Here is a 15843-nt window from a genome sequence, read left to right on the forward strand (position 1 = left end):
TAAAGCAATAATAAAATAGCTCTCCTGAGGATGTACCTTTATGTTTGAGAAATAGATGGTCTCCAAACTGCCAAGGTATTTTCTTGAAGCTGGCACAGGGGTTAAGTGGCGTTTAGCAGTCAGACACTGCTTCTGTGACAGCTGTGAAGTGGTCAAGAAAATTCAGCACAGCAAATAAATGTCCCGCACGTCGTGGGGGCCTCCTCTGTGCGGTATGGTCTTGTTCCGGGTGTCGCACTGGAGCGACTGGTCAATGATTTTGGCGGGGTTGCGGAGCTTTTGTTCACTGCCGCCACCGATGGGTGCGGGGGTGTGTTCGTGCGCGTTCTTCTTCGTTGGTTTCCGCCGCTTCTTCTTCGGGGTGGGCGGACTGTGGGCGTCGGGGTTGGGGGCAGGAATTTTTTGGTTTGGGCGGTCCCGGGGGGGCGTTGGTCCCGGTTCCGGTCGGTTCTCGATTCCCGATGCCCAACCCTACTCACGATGGCCACTTAACTTGGGCTCGCTTTGGCGGGCTATGACCGTTTTTCACACCGGCAGACCACGTGTAACCACTCCAGCCCTGGACCTCCACATCCAGCATGCTCACCTCCACGATCGTCTGAAACCAACCACCCGGACAGCTGCTGCAACAATCGGTTTGCATAACCAAAGAATTTATGCACAAACTGTCAGAAACCGTCTTAGGGAAGCTCATCTGCATGCTGGTCGTCCTCATCTAGGTCTCGACCTGACTGCAGTTCGTCGTCGTAACCGACTTGAGTGGGCGAATGCTCACATTCGATGGCGTCTGGCACGTTGGAGAGGTGTTCTATTCACGGATGAATCCCGGTTTTCACTGTTTAGGACAGATGGCAGACAGCGCGTGTGGCGTCGTGCGGGTGGGCATTTTTCTGATGTCAACGTTATGGATCGAGTGCCCCATGATGGCGGTGGGGTTATGGTATGGGCAACGAACACAGGTGCATTTTCTTGATGGCCTTTTGAATGCACAGAGATACCGTGACGAGATCCTGAGGCCCATTGTTGTGCCATTCATCCATGACCATCACCTCGTGGCCCTATTTTGCAAGGATCTGTACACAATTCCTGGATGCTGAAAACATCCCAGTTCTTGCATGGCCAGCATACTCCCCGGACATGTCCCCCATTGAGCATGTTTGGGATGCTCTGGATCGGCATACGACAGCGTGTTCCAGTTCCTGCCAATATCGAGCAACTTCGCAAAGCCATTGAAGAGGAGTGGACCAACATTAATGCCCAAATGAAGTCCCAAAACTGCATATCAGTGAGTGTTAACAACACTACAGTATTGCAGTGTTGTTATATGGTTCTTGTTTTTAAATATTCATTATTATTAAGTTAACAGACACTTAATTCCAGTAGGGGGAAAACATCAAATTCAGTACTCTGTCTTTGTCCACATCCAAAATTGTATGTTTGAAAGCACAAGGGTATGGGATAGAGAGTTATTTAGATGAGAATAACATACATAATAACAACAAACATACAACTTTAAAGTAAAATGATGAGCTATGGAAATTTTGCAGATATATTGGGAGAAATGGAAATGATGTTACATGCAGAAGTCAACAGAGAATGAGCAAACCTTTGGCAGCCTAAGATGTGAGTGAGGGAGAGAGCAGTGAGCTGCCAGAGCTCAGGGCAGGACCCCGTGATTTATTCCATAGTCCATTAGTAAATGGATGTTGCTATATACAGATTAAGATTAAGATACATTAATCAATGCAGTACTGGACACACATGCATTACAGCCAAGGCGTAAACAAGACAATGGCTGCCAGAAGAATCAATGTGCATAATTAAAAGGCTAAAGTGGAAAACTCATCCGTCACGGAGTCATTTGAAAGCTCCACAGTGAATTGCAAATCATTGCACTGTATGTTCACGACTCAGGACTACAAATGAAATATGATATGTGATCACAGTAATGGGTTAACAGCAACATACACACATTTACTGTAAATTACTCATCTCAAAACCCCTTAAAACACCAGATGAGGGAGAATACAAAACAACGTCTTGCTATTATTATTATTATTATTATTATTATTATTGTTAAATCAGTTACACAGTAACTGCCATCATCTTCATCATCTGACTTAATTATTACATTACATTGAAATAAAAGGCATTATACCTTTTTACTTTACCCTTGCAGACAGATTTCCAAAGCTCTTATAATGTTTAAAGCAAACACACAAAGCTCACACTAAAAAATATGGGTACAACACTACCCCACAAGGTCTACAGCTGCTATCTTAAAGGTTCCATCCCATCCAAATCAATAAACAATATTGTTTTTATTGTATCGAATTCATTTATGAAATTTTCATCACAGTGGCCGGCCACAGCACTACTGGCTGGTAATGTAGGACAACCAATCTGTCTCTCTGAGTTGAAGGTGGTTCTCTAACTTCCTCCATGGTCTCTCTGCGGGTACTGCAGGTGGGCTAACTGGGATCCCGGACTGTCCAGGTCCGCCTCCTGGAGGACAGCATCCTGCCTGTGGTGATCGCCATAGGGAGAGGGGATGAAGTAGTGGGGAGTCATCTTGGCCGCGCCAGCCTCATGAGATAGCCACGCTTCCTTGTGCCCATGCCTGTTCGGTTGCCTGTGCCCGATGTAGCTGACTTGATAGTCGTCTAAACGGGTCGGTGGGTGGGTCTGACGCCTCGGACGGGCTCCACTGTCTACGAACTCCATATTGTTCAGGGGTAAATGGCGTATCCGGCTCGAAGGACCACAAATGTTGGAGAGACTAGGGTTGGACTGTATAGGTGATTGGCTCAATAGAAGTATGCTGCGTTCGCCCCCGGGGTGTCGGTCAGAACACGATGGATATGAACGTGGAGTTGGGTCTAGCAGCTTTAATATCGTTGCAGGCACATTACAGGCATTTCATTATGGCAGGCAGGCATACAAGATGGTACAGGCACTGATTACACCTATAGAGGATGCACAGGATATGTGGGTTTGTTCAGTGTGTGGAAACTGCATCCAGTGTAGAGACTGCCTTTTGTGTGTGTGTGTGTGTGTGCGTGTGTGTGTGTGTGTGGTTCTGCAATAAAGAGCAAACGATGGAATACATTAGGGTATGATACCTTAGCTCAATATCACAGTAAGATGCATAAGCTAAGATGCACCACAAGTTGCACAAGAACAATCAACTAATAACTCGTATGATAATGCGTAGCTTCACACTACGCTAACAGTAATTGGCCGACTACAGCCGCGGGGTCACCTACTGGTGGCGCCCATGAAACGCACATGGTCAAGGTTTGGGCAAGCGTAACTTGCCAAACTGAGCACTCACTATGAGGGGCCGTTAGGGACATTATTCAGGATTAGCTCTCACACATACTATTCAAATGCTTTCAAACACACACACACACACACAAACTACTGAAAGGCTCTCATACACATGAGTCTTGCTCTCATTAAGACTATTAAAATGCTCTTATTGACTACTCAAATGCTCTCATTTATACTCGTCAAATGCTCTCATTTACACTACTCAAATGCTCTCATTTACACTAGTCAAATGCTCTCATTTACACTACTCAAATGCTCTCATTTACACTAGCCAAACCACATTCTGCACGTGTTACAACAGCATGGCTTCATTGTAAAAGAGTGCGGGTACCAGACTGGCCTGCCTGCAGTCGAGACCTGTCTCCCATTAAAAATATGTGGTGCGTTATGAAGCGTAAAATATGACAACGGAGACCCCGGACTGTTGAACAGCTGAAGCTGGACATCAAGCAAGAATGGGAAGGAATTCCACCTCCAAAGCTTCGACAATTAGTGTCCTCAGTTCTCAAACATTTATTGAATGTTGTGAAAAGAAAAGGTGATGTAACACAGTGGTAAACATGACCCTGTCCCAGCTTTTTTGGAACGTGTTGCAGCCATAAAATTCTAAGTTAATTATTTTTTTGCTAAAAACAATAAAGTTTATCAGTTTGAACATTAAATATATTGTCTTTGTCGTGTATTCAATTAAATATAGGTCGAACATTATTTGTAAATCATTGTATTCTGTTTTTATTTATGTTTAACACAACGTCCCAACCTCATTGGAATTTGGGTTGTATTTATTATTACGTGTACAAATGGAATTGGGAATTACATTTCAAAAGACAGTAATTAATAATTACTAAAATTAAAATAATCTTTAAATATTGTAATGGACATGCTCTCGCCCGATGGCACTGTGGCCCCCAAACCCCGGACTGAGCTACATCGCTGTCGCCGCTCCCCCGCTGAGACAAATGGCCACGGGGAAGCCAGATTTCACTTCGCACACGGATGCTAAATGAATTACCAGCCAGTCCGAAGAAGCTCATCAAAGCTGGGACACGGACATCTGCTTTCTCACTCGGACGCTAAATTAATTACCTTCCACCCTCAGCCAGCCTGAAGAGTCTCACCAACAAAGACTTCTCTTTCCCACTGTTTTCAGTGACATTTGTTCCTTCTGTCTGGGACAATGGATGAGACACTAGTGACACCCACTGGCGTTGTAAAGGTACTGCAACTCCGGAGGACCTCATCACAATCTGCACCGCATTTGAATGTTATATGATATTTTAAGAACTTTGCATCAATGCCTTAGTGTTACCATCACAATAGCACCACTGGTGATTGTATTTCTGCAAATTTGAATGTCTGATGTCAAATCTGTTTGTCAACTGAACCGGATGACATGTTTCACCCCACAAGACACAAATGCCCCATTGCAAATATTAGTGTTCTCAACAACCACATACAATTGAAACATTCGTGACAGGGATTAAAGAGGATGTGGGCATGACAATGCAAAACTGGAAAATTGTCTCGTTATCTTAAATCCAATAATTCATATTGTATCCCGCTGGTTTTAAACCAGAAAATAATCCTAGGATGGAAAAGTAACATTAAGAGGTGGTCCCCTTTTTGGTCCCCTCCCCTTGGTGGCTGACCATAAAGCCCAAAGCGCCCTTTGTTTGACCAATTTGCCGAAGACCGGCTCAGCCAGGAAGCCCCACCTCGCACCACGAGGTGGCGAGGACACATTCGACCCTTCCCCGCCGCAGGGCATCCTGCCAGCACACTGAGCTACCCCTTTGGGTGCCTGGACAAAATCCGTTGGGAAGGAAGCGGGCAGCGCGCGTCCACTCCGAACGTCTTGCGGACAGCAACATACGGGCTCCGGCAGCTCTGCCTGGGAACTTTTTTTTTTCCTGCTCTTCTTTTTCTTCTTCCTTCTTTTCCGCCAAATCTACCTGTTCCAGTGCGGACCGAACCGGCCAAACATTTGGGAGATCGGCCAGCCTGCTTAAATTCTGTTCCACGCAATGTAAGTCCAACTTGCGGTCTACTAAAAGTGCAGATTAGTGCATATTTGGGTTTAAATTAACAAAGACAGGAACCCCCAGCTATATGCATTGTCAATACACGCTCAATCCACCCTCATATCACAAACTCAGCCTCTTCCTACCAATGTTTCTGTCCTTTGTTTTGGGTTTTTTCTGCCTTGTTTCCCTGTAGACACACCCTGGTTTATTGCCTTAAATTTTCTATAAAAATTCACTACCTGTATCATTTGTGTGTGTTTGGGTTCGACAAAAGACCTCTCGAGAACTCTTATCTAATTCCAGTAGCAACCTTCAGATTACGAGATTGATAAAAGCTTTGTCGTTGCTTTCTCCTAAATTTTATATATCTAAAAAGCGACGTGGTTCCCCTTTACGAGACAAAATAGCTCGATTTTTAACGCTGAAATTTAAAATTATGCTAAACCAGAAGTAAGGCAGGCGTCACTTCCGGTTTATTATTTTCTCCTAAATTAATTATGTTTTTATTTAACCCAAAATACGCAACAATATAGTATAAATAATAAATTGCATTTAAAAATGCAGCAAAGAATATAGTGTGAGTCATTGAAGCCTAATCTGTGCAACAAATAGGAGAATGACTGCACTCTGGCTCAAATGTCAACTCCCTGCCCACTTTGCTGCACACTGCGGTTACACAAATGAGTTCCAAACCTCAAGGTGAAGTGTAATTTAAAAGGACAGTGGTGACCTTTCCAGTCCTCAGTGTGGCTAGGAGCAGTTTGATGTGTCCATTTCTCTTCTTTGACTTTGCTCCTTACATATTTTTCAAAACATTTTTCTGTCTTGTTCTGCCTTGATAGTGTCCTCTGCTATGCATGTAAAATTTCAATCATCAAAGCTGCATGGTTACTTATTACTGAGGGACGTTTGCATATGTATTTGAATATGTCACTGTCATTTTTAAAAAAATTTATTACACAATACAATTACAGCGATGTTTGCACCTTGTCACCACCCCCATCACATCCCGCATAATTCCACCTCTATAAAACCACCCTTTGTGATCACCGTCTCTATGTCCTTCGATACACTTCATTGGACAAATAATAATCTTTTCCGGGACAGCCACTTCAAAGGCTTCTTTCTTGTGGAACCATCTTCTACATTCAGTCGAGGAGAACGACGCCCTCAATATAAAGTTGCCACTGCAATGTCAGTGTCAGAGCACATCGAACGGGGGAGCAAGGTCAGTGCATTGGGGCACATTCTGCTGCTCAATAAATTGTTGAGAATTTCAGTTTTATGGATGTTTATGTTTTATGTATAGATGCAAGCTGTCAAGTTCAGGCTTTCAAGGTGCTGGAGGCAAGGAACTGGAGGACCCATGTGCAGGGAAGCAGGGAGGCAAGACAGAAGTGCAGGAGTCTCAAAAATGATACTTCATTCTAAAAAGGCGACGAGGCCATCTTGTCAGGATGCCTCCCGGGTGAGGCGTTGTCCCATTGCGAAGATCCAGGACACGCTGAAGCAGGTCAGGCTGGGGGAGGCCACCTCATCCACTGGGGCGCCCCAAGGTTGTGTCCTCTCTCCGCTGCTCTTCTCTCTCTCTACACGAACGACTGCCCCTCAGCGCACCCGACTGTCAAACTCCTGAAGTTTGCAGATGACACCGCTGTCATCGGCCTCATCAAGGACGGTGACGAGTCTGCATAGCGACAGGAAGCGGAGCGGCCGGAGCTGTGGTGCGGCCGACACAACCTAGAGCTGAACACGCTCAAGACTGTAGAGATGATCGTGGACTTCAGGAGGCATCCTTCGCCAAAGCTGCCCCTCACGTTGTCCAGCTGTCTTGTGTCAACCGTCGAGACCTTCAAGTTCCTGGGAATTACAGTCTCTCAGGACCTGAAGTGGGCGACCAACATCAACTCCGTCCTCAAAAAGGCCCAGCAGAGGATGTATTTCCTGCTGCTTCTGAGAAAGCACGGCCTGCCACCGGAGCTGCTGAGACAGTTCTACACAGCGGTCATCGAATCAGTCCTGTGTTCTTCCATCACAGTCTGGTTTGGTGCTGCTACAAAAAAGGACAAACTCCGACTGCAACGGACAATCAAAACTGCTGAAAGTATTGTCGGTACCCCCCCACCCACCATTGAGGACTTGCACGCTGCCAGAACTAAGACAAGGGCGTGCAAAATCCTCTCTGACCCTCCGCACCCCGGTCACCAGCTCTTCCAGCTACTTCCCTCAGGTAGGCGCTACCGATCAATGCAAACTACACTAGTAGACATTCCAACAGCTTCTTCCCTCTTGCGATCAACTTCTTAAACACCTGACCTACAATTCCATTACAACATGCTGGCAATTTTTTGACTTGAGTTCGTTGTCACATTTCTGTGGGGCCAATTATGTGTTACTCGTGCACTCACTGTAGTTGTCTCGCCATGCTGCACTATTTGCATATACTGGCCACTCATGCCAGAGTAGCATCTGCTCCATTTGCACACTGATTGAGGACTATCTGTAAAATTTGCACAACCAACATTGTCCCAGACTATCGCACTACTCGTCACTTTAAAACGCAAACACGGCTTGAAGTCTCGGCGCCCCTTGCACAATGCTCATTGCACCGGACTATTACAATATTAGTCTTTCGAACTGCTCTAAGTGCTAGAGGACTCTGCATCTTTTTGCCCAATTGTCAAAAAAAAAAAAATGTACCGGCATTACCAGATAACTAGCAACCCTTTACTGTTCAGTGACCGTTTTTTTTTTTTTTTGTCAATGTCTTTCTGTCTCCAAAGTGTTCTGTCAATTGACTGTCTGTTGTCGTACGAGAGCGGCTCCAACTACTGGAGACAAATTCCTTGTGTGTTTTTGGACATACTTGGCAAATAAAGATGATTCTGATTCTGATTAGGTCTCCTAGCTGGCCTGTCTTCCCTGCTGATGCTGCTGCCCCTGTGACCCGAGCCCAAATAAGATAATGGAAGGATGGATGGAAAGTTTTATGTCAACAACGAGAGGCCTCTTTATTCTCCCGCGCTCGCGTGGCCGACAGCGCCCGCATTACATCACGTGACCGACACATAGGGCAGCGCGGCCCCTATGCGGCACTTGATGCGCAAACGGCACAAATTGTCTCCGCGCGCAGAATGTCGCAAAGATCATCTCTCGTGATTGGTCCATTTAAGTCACATGCTGTGATGACGTACTCAACGTTCCCCTTGGTTCCACATACCACTGATGCCGCCGCCTTCTTGATCGATTTTGCAGTATAATTAAACGTATCATCTGGTCATCTAGGTCCATTTGTTCTTTGCCGTTGCTTTGTTCCTTGTTCCGGAAAGGAAAGTAAAAAACGGCTACCGGAAATGGCCCAAAAATGCAGAGGAAACTCCACCTTGTGGTGTCCTAGCCGATACCAGCCGTAGCGACACCCCCCGACTTGGAGGAGAACTGTGGCACATTTTCAAAACAGCGTGCGTGGGTTGCGCTTGAGTATAAAGGCAAACTGCGTGCGGGATAGCCGCGGTGACGTCGACGCGGTCACGGCCTGCGCGAGTATAAAGAAGGCTTAATACACTAATCCATCTCTTATACCAAAATTACAACAAAAAAATCTTTGCATGGGCGAGAGATGTCGCTGTCCAAAAAGGCAGATAAAGGCACGGCCACGTCTCCCTCCCCCCACAGTTTAAAAAAAACATCTGGCTGATATGCATCTTTGCCAACTCCATCCAGGCTTTGGTTGAAGTGATTTGAGCAAGGGACTTATCATGCTCATTGTCCATTTTGCTGTGATATAGGTGCATTTTCTGGATATGTTAGGCGAAAAGTGTAAAGGTGGGGATATTCCACCGAACATTTGGATGTTCCTCAGCATTGTAGCCGATATTAACTCATTACTAATTTCCTCGTGGACTTCTTGGAGCTCTGTGGCTTTTTTTTTTTACAAGGTCTTTGTTGCCCATGATTAAACCCTGAGCTTTTAATAGTTTGCTTGATTCAGCCAGGGCATGCCCAATGTTGTTACCACAGATTTGGAAAGGGATATGTAATGATGACTGGACAGATAGCAATACTCACAGCAGAATCTGCCCAAACATACAGCATATTTGAACCAAATGAGAAGCAGACATACAATGGAAAATAGACAAAAAGCCATACAATGCATGGAATCAAGGGCCATTTGGAGTACCAGCAAAACGCTCAGCTATAGATGAGAGCTGGCTTAAGGTAGGTCAGGGAATGGGCTGGATTCGCTTGGGAGGATCCATAATCAAATTCACTATACATTTTATATAACAGTAGACAGGTATTTTTACTTAAGCTCAAAAGTCTTGTGTAAAGTGGACACAGAGGTCAGGATGGGACCTGACTTCACCTGGCCCTCCGTATGGTCCCACACTCAGCTTTTCATCAACATCAGTCATCCAGGTAAACAAAGACAAATCTATGATTCATATATGGTAAGATGTCATTAACATGGGCCTGGAAAACAGCAAGAGCATTGCATTGGTTAATGCAAATGGCATGACCAGATAATATTAGTGACCCCGGTCTGTGTTGAAATCGATTTTACACTTGTCTCCCTCCTGAATGACAAGATGGTAAGAGTTGCGCAGGTCTAGTTTAGTAAAAATGTTTTCTCCACGGAATGGAGAGGAGGCAGAGTCGATAAGAGGCAAGAGTTGCTTATTTGGACAGGGATGTGACTGGGTGGTCGAAAAGCTTCCTCACCTTCTCCATGAATGCAGTATCAGAGGCACACACTGGAGATTTCGCCCACTGCCATGAACCAGGAAAACGTAGAACCCCGAAGGCAGCCAAAGCGGTAAGAGTTTTTTGCCTGGTCGGTCGAATACGAGTATGGTTGCTGTCCAAACACTAGTTAACATTGAACATTAAAAAAAGTATGGCAGGGCCCCAGATCTGTCATAATGGCCTGGTTCCGGCACAAACGGCTGCTTGACTGACGAGGATTGTGGTGCTAGGGATGATGTGATGACATAACATCAGATTGTACGGGTGTTTGCAGAGAAGCAAACTGATTTTGGATCATAGTGATGGCTTGGGAGATTTCACATACATGCCCCAACATCATCCTAAGCGGGGGTTTGATAGAAAATTTAAAGAAGACTAGAAAGAGTAGAAGTAGAAGAAGAAATAGAAGCAGCTAGGGTAACCGCTGGCTTGTTTGGTAACTACAATGTGGTTGAAAACCCTTCTCGTCATTTTTATGACTTGGCCGACATGTTATATGAACACTCAACCAATTGCTCGCCTATTTGTGTCCGGCAAAAGAGCAGGCGTCAGGTCGCTTTCTAACTGAAAACTTCTAATTAATCTGTAATTTGTTTAGTTGGGAGCTGCGCTTCCCAGATTCCCACAATGGCAGATAATTGTGAACAAAGATCTTTTTTTCTGACCCACATATTAATTCACCGATGTGTCAAAGGTCGCAGTGTAGTGCTATTGCCGAGTAGGACTTTATGTCAGATTTTTGTATTTTTTTTTGTCTTAAGTATCTGTGGCTGGTATCGGCAGCCTTCGCAAGTACACCTTGAAATGATGCCGACACCTGGTATCGGTACTCGCCCATCTCTAGTTCAGTCATAACGGCCCTCCGAGGTAAAGCGTACCTACGATGCGGACGACCACAAAAATGAGTTTGACACCTCTGGTCTAATGCATTAATTTGATCCTCACAAGCTTTGAAATAAGCTTGGCCACATAAACCCGTGTTATTATCTCTACCTAAGCCATCAATGTCACCCCAGGTATTTGGTAGGGTTTGTACATATTAACTAAAATCATCAGTCCAATGTTGATAAAAGCCTTCAACATAAACCATAATGAAGCTGTAATTTATTTTTTTTCTTTGATTTAATACTGTTTGTTTAACTTCAAGCACCAATGTAAAATACTATTTAAATGACTATACTATTCCATACTGTACTATACAATTCCCTCACAACTTTTTCTGAATTTTCTTCTAGTTTTCCTACAGATCTTTTTTTCTGTTGTTTTTTTACATCTCTCATTGAATGCCACACATACATGCATGCAGACTTATAGTATATGCACTTCCCCCAAGCAATGTCAAGTCCTCCTTGATTATCCACCCTTGTGAGAGTGTGTGTAAAGATGGGTGTGTATATTTGTGTCTGACTGTTAGTGACTTTCACGCAAGGATCTGCCAAAGCTATACTTGTGTGACGGGTCCTTTTGGAAAATGTTTCACAGCTATATACTGTACTTCTTGACTACAGTGTCTATATTAACCCTCTCTCATCACATTTATGATCTGATTACAATCACTAACTCATTATGTGGTATCCAGGTCCTTACTGCAGTAGAAGCATATAATGTAATAATGTAGAGTAAAAAATAACAGACTAAAAATGTGGAACCTGGGCATCTGTCTTATTCCTTGGAAATTACTCATCAGGGATCACCCTGATGGATGTTAAAATTGATATGAAGAAAAATGTGACAACACGTACATATCATGGAATATAATTAAATGTCAAGCAAAGAGCTGCTTCTTATATAAAACAAATTTAGGCTGAACACGGTTTTGATTCATTGTTCCCATGTGGCACAATTTGGGTCATGGCAGCTTAAAGAGATCAAGAAAAACACATAGGAAGGTCAGATCGGATTCAAGCCTCTTCTAAAAATGGATGAAAATTGGATATACCAATGCACATGGGTTTACAGATACTGTAGATAGGGTAGATGAAGAATACGCAAGCGATTCTACCGCACCCTTATTAATGAAACATTTCTATTCTGAATATCGTAGGCTAGAGGTGCATTCAAAGACCATTAAATAAAACCAGCAATGTGAATATGTGCACCAATACTGTATAAACCTATGGGAGGCAGACACTGCCTGACTTTGGTGCTGGCAGTGTGAGTTCAGTTCTCACTCAGTGACCATGTAAATGTGAAAGTGAATGATTGTTTGTCCCTAAATACGCCATGTGACTGGCTGGCGAAGAGTCCAGGGTGTAGTCCGCCTATCTGCCTGAAGTCACTTGGGATAGGATCCATCAGTTTTCCATACCGCTTATACTGTTCAGGGTAGTGAGGGAGCTGGAGCCTATCTCAGCTGAGTTTGAGCAAAATGCAGACTCGATCCCAGACAACAACAGGGCCCATATAAGAGACAGCCTTTCACACTGGCACTGGGTGGGAATTGAACCCCCTCTGCTTGCTTGGAAGTCAGGTGAGTGAACTGCTAGAGCATCCCTGTATGTCTAATTGCTTAATTCCATGTTGTCCACTGCTGACATTCATGGATTGTTTGTGTGCATGCATATTCTTTCAAGTGTTTTGTGACCATGGATATTGGGTACAGGTCACTTGAAAATAGATGGATTTTGTTTCCTCTCCATATGCTGGGTAAATCTAACCACAAGTGTGATTACAACACAGTGGAAACATTTTGTTATGAATAACTATATAGTTTTTTTGCGGAACAATAGACGACTGGTTAGCATATCTGCCTCACAGTTCTGAGGACCTGGGTTCAAATCTGGCCTCGCCTGTGTGGAGTTTGCATGTTCTCCCCGTGCCTGCGTGGGTTTTCTCCGGGCACTCCGGTTTCCTCCCACATCCCAAAAATATGCACGGTAGGATAATTGAAGACTCTAAATTGTCCATAGGTGTGAATGTGAGTGTGAATGGTTGTTTGTTTATATGTGCCCTGCGATTGACCAGTCCAGGGTGTACCCTACCTCTCGCCCACAGTTAGCTGGCATAGACTCCAGCATACCCGACCCTGGTGAGGATAAGTGGTGTAGAAAATGTCTGTTTTTTTTTTTTTTAATTAATGCTCAGTGATAAATGTGCTGTAATATTTTTCCCCACATAGCTACAATGATGTGTTGTTGTTGTTTCACTTGTATATACAGATATACAGGTGCTGGTCATATGATTAGAATATAATGAAAAAGTTGATTTATTTCAGTAATTCCATTCAAAAAGGGAAACTTGTATAGTAATTCATGACACACAGATTGATATATTTGAAATGTTTATTTCTTTTAATTTTGATGATTAAAACTGGCAACTAACGAAAATTACAAATTCAGTACCTCAGAAAATTTGAATATTACTTAAGAACGATAAAAACTAATATTTCAAGAAGTGTTGGCCAACTGAGAAGTATGAACATGAAAAATATAGCACTCAATATTTAGTTGGGGCTTCTTTTTCCTGAATTTCTGCAGCAATGCAGCGTGGCATGGAGTCCTGCCTTATCTCTTTTCTGGGGTTCGTGCTGGCTCCAGGTGAAATCAAGACGGACCCTTGCAAAGGCTTTGGTGGAGTGGAGGCACTGGCTAGAGGGGGCACATACTCCGTTTTTAGTATGGATCGATGACAAGAACCTGGAATATCTCAAAACTGCTAAGAGATTAAATGTAAGGCAGGCTCGATGGGCTCTGTTCTTCACTCGATTCAATTTCACGTTATCCTACCGACCTGGTTCTAAAAATGGTAAGCGAGATGCTTTATCGCGCATTTTCTGCGTGGAGAATTCTTTGCCCAACCCTAGAACCATTTTGCCCAAGTCATGTTTCGTCTCTGCTTTTGTTTGGGACATTGAGACTGCGGTAAAGGAGGCTCTGAAGAACACTCTTAGCCCTGAAAATTGCCCTGAAAAAAGGCTTTATGTGGTTCCGACCTTAAGGGGAAGAGTCATCCACTGGGCTCACACTAACCGGACTGTATGTCACTCAGGCATTGCCAAAACGCAATCTGTGGTCGAACAGCGCTTTTGGTGGCCCAATGTTAGAAGGGATGTTACCAATTATGTCAATGGTTGCCAGGTATGTGCTGCGAACAAGTCCTCTCGCAAACGTCCTTCTGGGGAGTTGCAACCCCTGCCAATACCTCAACATCCTTGGTCAGACATTTCCGTAGACTTTGTGACAGGATTACCGGCCTCTAAAGGAAATACCACCATTCTCACAGTTGTGGACAGGTTCTCCAAGATGGCACACTTCATTGCACTCCCGAAACTCCCCTCAGCTAAAGACCCTGCCGAGTTAATGATACACCAGGTATTCAAGTTCCATGGTTTCCCCAAGAATGTGGTGTCTGATCCCTATCAGATTCATTTCACAATTTTGGAAGGAGTTTTGCAATCTCATAGGTGCTACCGTCAGTCTGTCATCTGAGTCATGCCAAATCTGAGACCATGGTCTCAGATTTGGAGGTGCTGATTCTCATCCCAGCCGCTTCACACACGGCTGCGAACTGCTCCAGTGAGAGTTGGAGCTCACGGCTTGATGAAGCCAACAGAACCACATCATCAGCAGAAAGCAGAGATGCAATACTGAGGCCTCCAAACTGGACCCACTCTACACCTTGGCTGCGCCTAGAAATTCTGTCCATAAAAGTTATTCACAGAATCGGCGACAAAAGGCAGCCTTGGCGTAGTCCAACCCTCACTGGGAACGAGTCCGACTTACTGCCGGATATGCGGACCAAACTCTGACTCCGGTCGTACAGGGACCGAACAGCGCGTATCAGGGGGTTCGGTACCCCATAATCCCGAAGCACCCTCCACAGGACTCCCCGAGGGATACGGTCGAACGCCTTCTCCAAGTCCACAAAACACATGTAGACTGGTTGGGCAAACTCCCATGCACCCTCGAGGACCCTGCCGAGGGTGTAGAGTTGGTCCACTGTTCCACGGCCAGGACGAAAACCACACTGCTCCTCCTGAATCTGAGATTCAACTCCCCGACGGACCCTCCTCTCCAGCACCCCTGAATAGACCTTACCAGGGAGGCTGAGCAGTGTGATCCCCCTGTAGTTGGAACACACCCTCCGGTCCACCTTCTTAAAAAGGGGGACCACCACCCCAGTCTGCCTATCCAGAGGCACTGTCCCCGATGTCCACACGATGTTGCAGAGGCGTGTCAACCAGGACAGCCCCACAACATCCAGAGCCTTTAGGAACTCCGGGCGAATCTCATCCACCCCTGGGGCCCTGCCACCGAGGAGCTTTTTAACTACCTCGATGACCTCAAACCCAGAGATAGGAGAGCCCGCCTCAGAGAACCCACACTCTGCTTCCTCATGGGAAGGCGTGTCGGTGGAATTGAGGAGGTCTTCGAAGTATTCTCCCCACCAACTCACAACGTCCCTGTTAAAGATCAGAATGGATGATATGTTATTGTTAAGGGAGGTTTGCAAGGGCAGATCATTGTAATAATGAATGCAGAGTATATTTTCCACCAGCACACCCATCTGATTTTATTACTGGAATATTTTTGGATCTTGTGGAAATGACAGCAGATCCCGTTAATGTGGGTAATGACTTTAACTATATGTTAAATCCGCTCATAGGTTTCCCCATACTACTGTGGCTCCATCTTCCCAAGCGAAAGCTCTCAGTCTATCTGTAAGGATATTGGATTTGAGGATATTTGAAGAAGTTTCCATCCTGATAGCAAGGAAAATACCTTCTTCTCTGCTCCTCATA

General features: G+C 44.8%; 1 long non-coding RNA gene across 1 annotated transcript; it reads left to right on the forward strand.

Moving 5' to 3' along the window:
* The first annotated feature begins 5278 nt into the window (after window positions 1-5278).
* Window positions 5279-6889, forward strand: LOC133407468 (uncharacterized). The gene is made up of 3 exons (XR_009769170.1): window positions 5279-5359; window positions 6465-6585; window positions 6667-6889. It is a non-coding gene; the product is annotated as an uncharacterized LOC133407468 (long non-coding RNA).
* Window positions 6890-15843: the final 8954 nt, after the last annotated feature.

The sequence above is a fragment of the Phycodurus eques genome, chromosome 9 (assembly GCF_024500275.1).
Source record: "Phycodurus eques isolate BA_2022a chromosome 9, UOR_Pequ_1.1, whole genome shotgun sequence".
Taxonomy (NCBI): domain Eukaryota; kingdom Metazoa; phylum Chordata; class Actinopteri; order Syngnathiformes; family Syngnathidae; genus Phycodurus; species Phycodurus eques.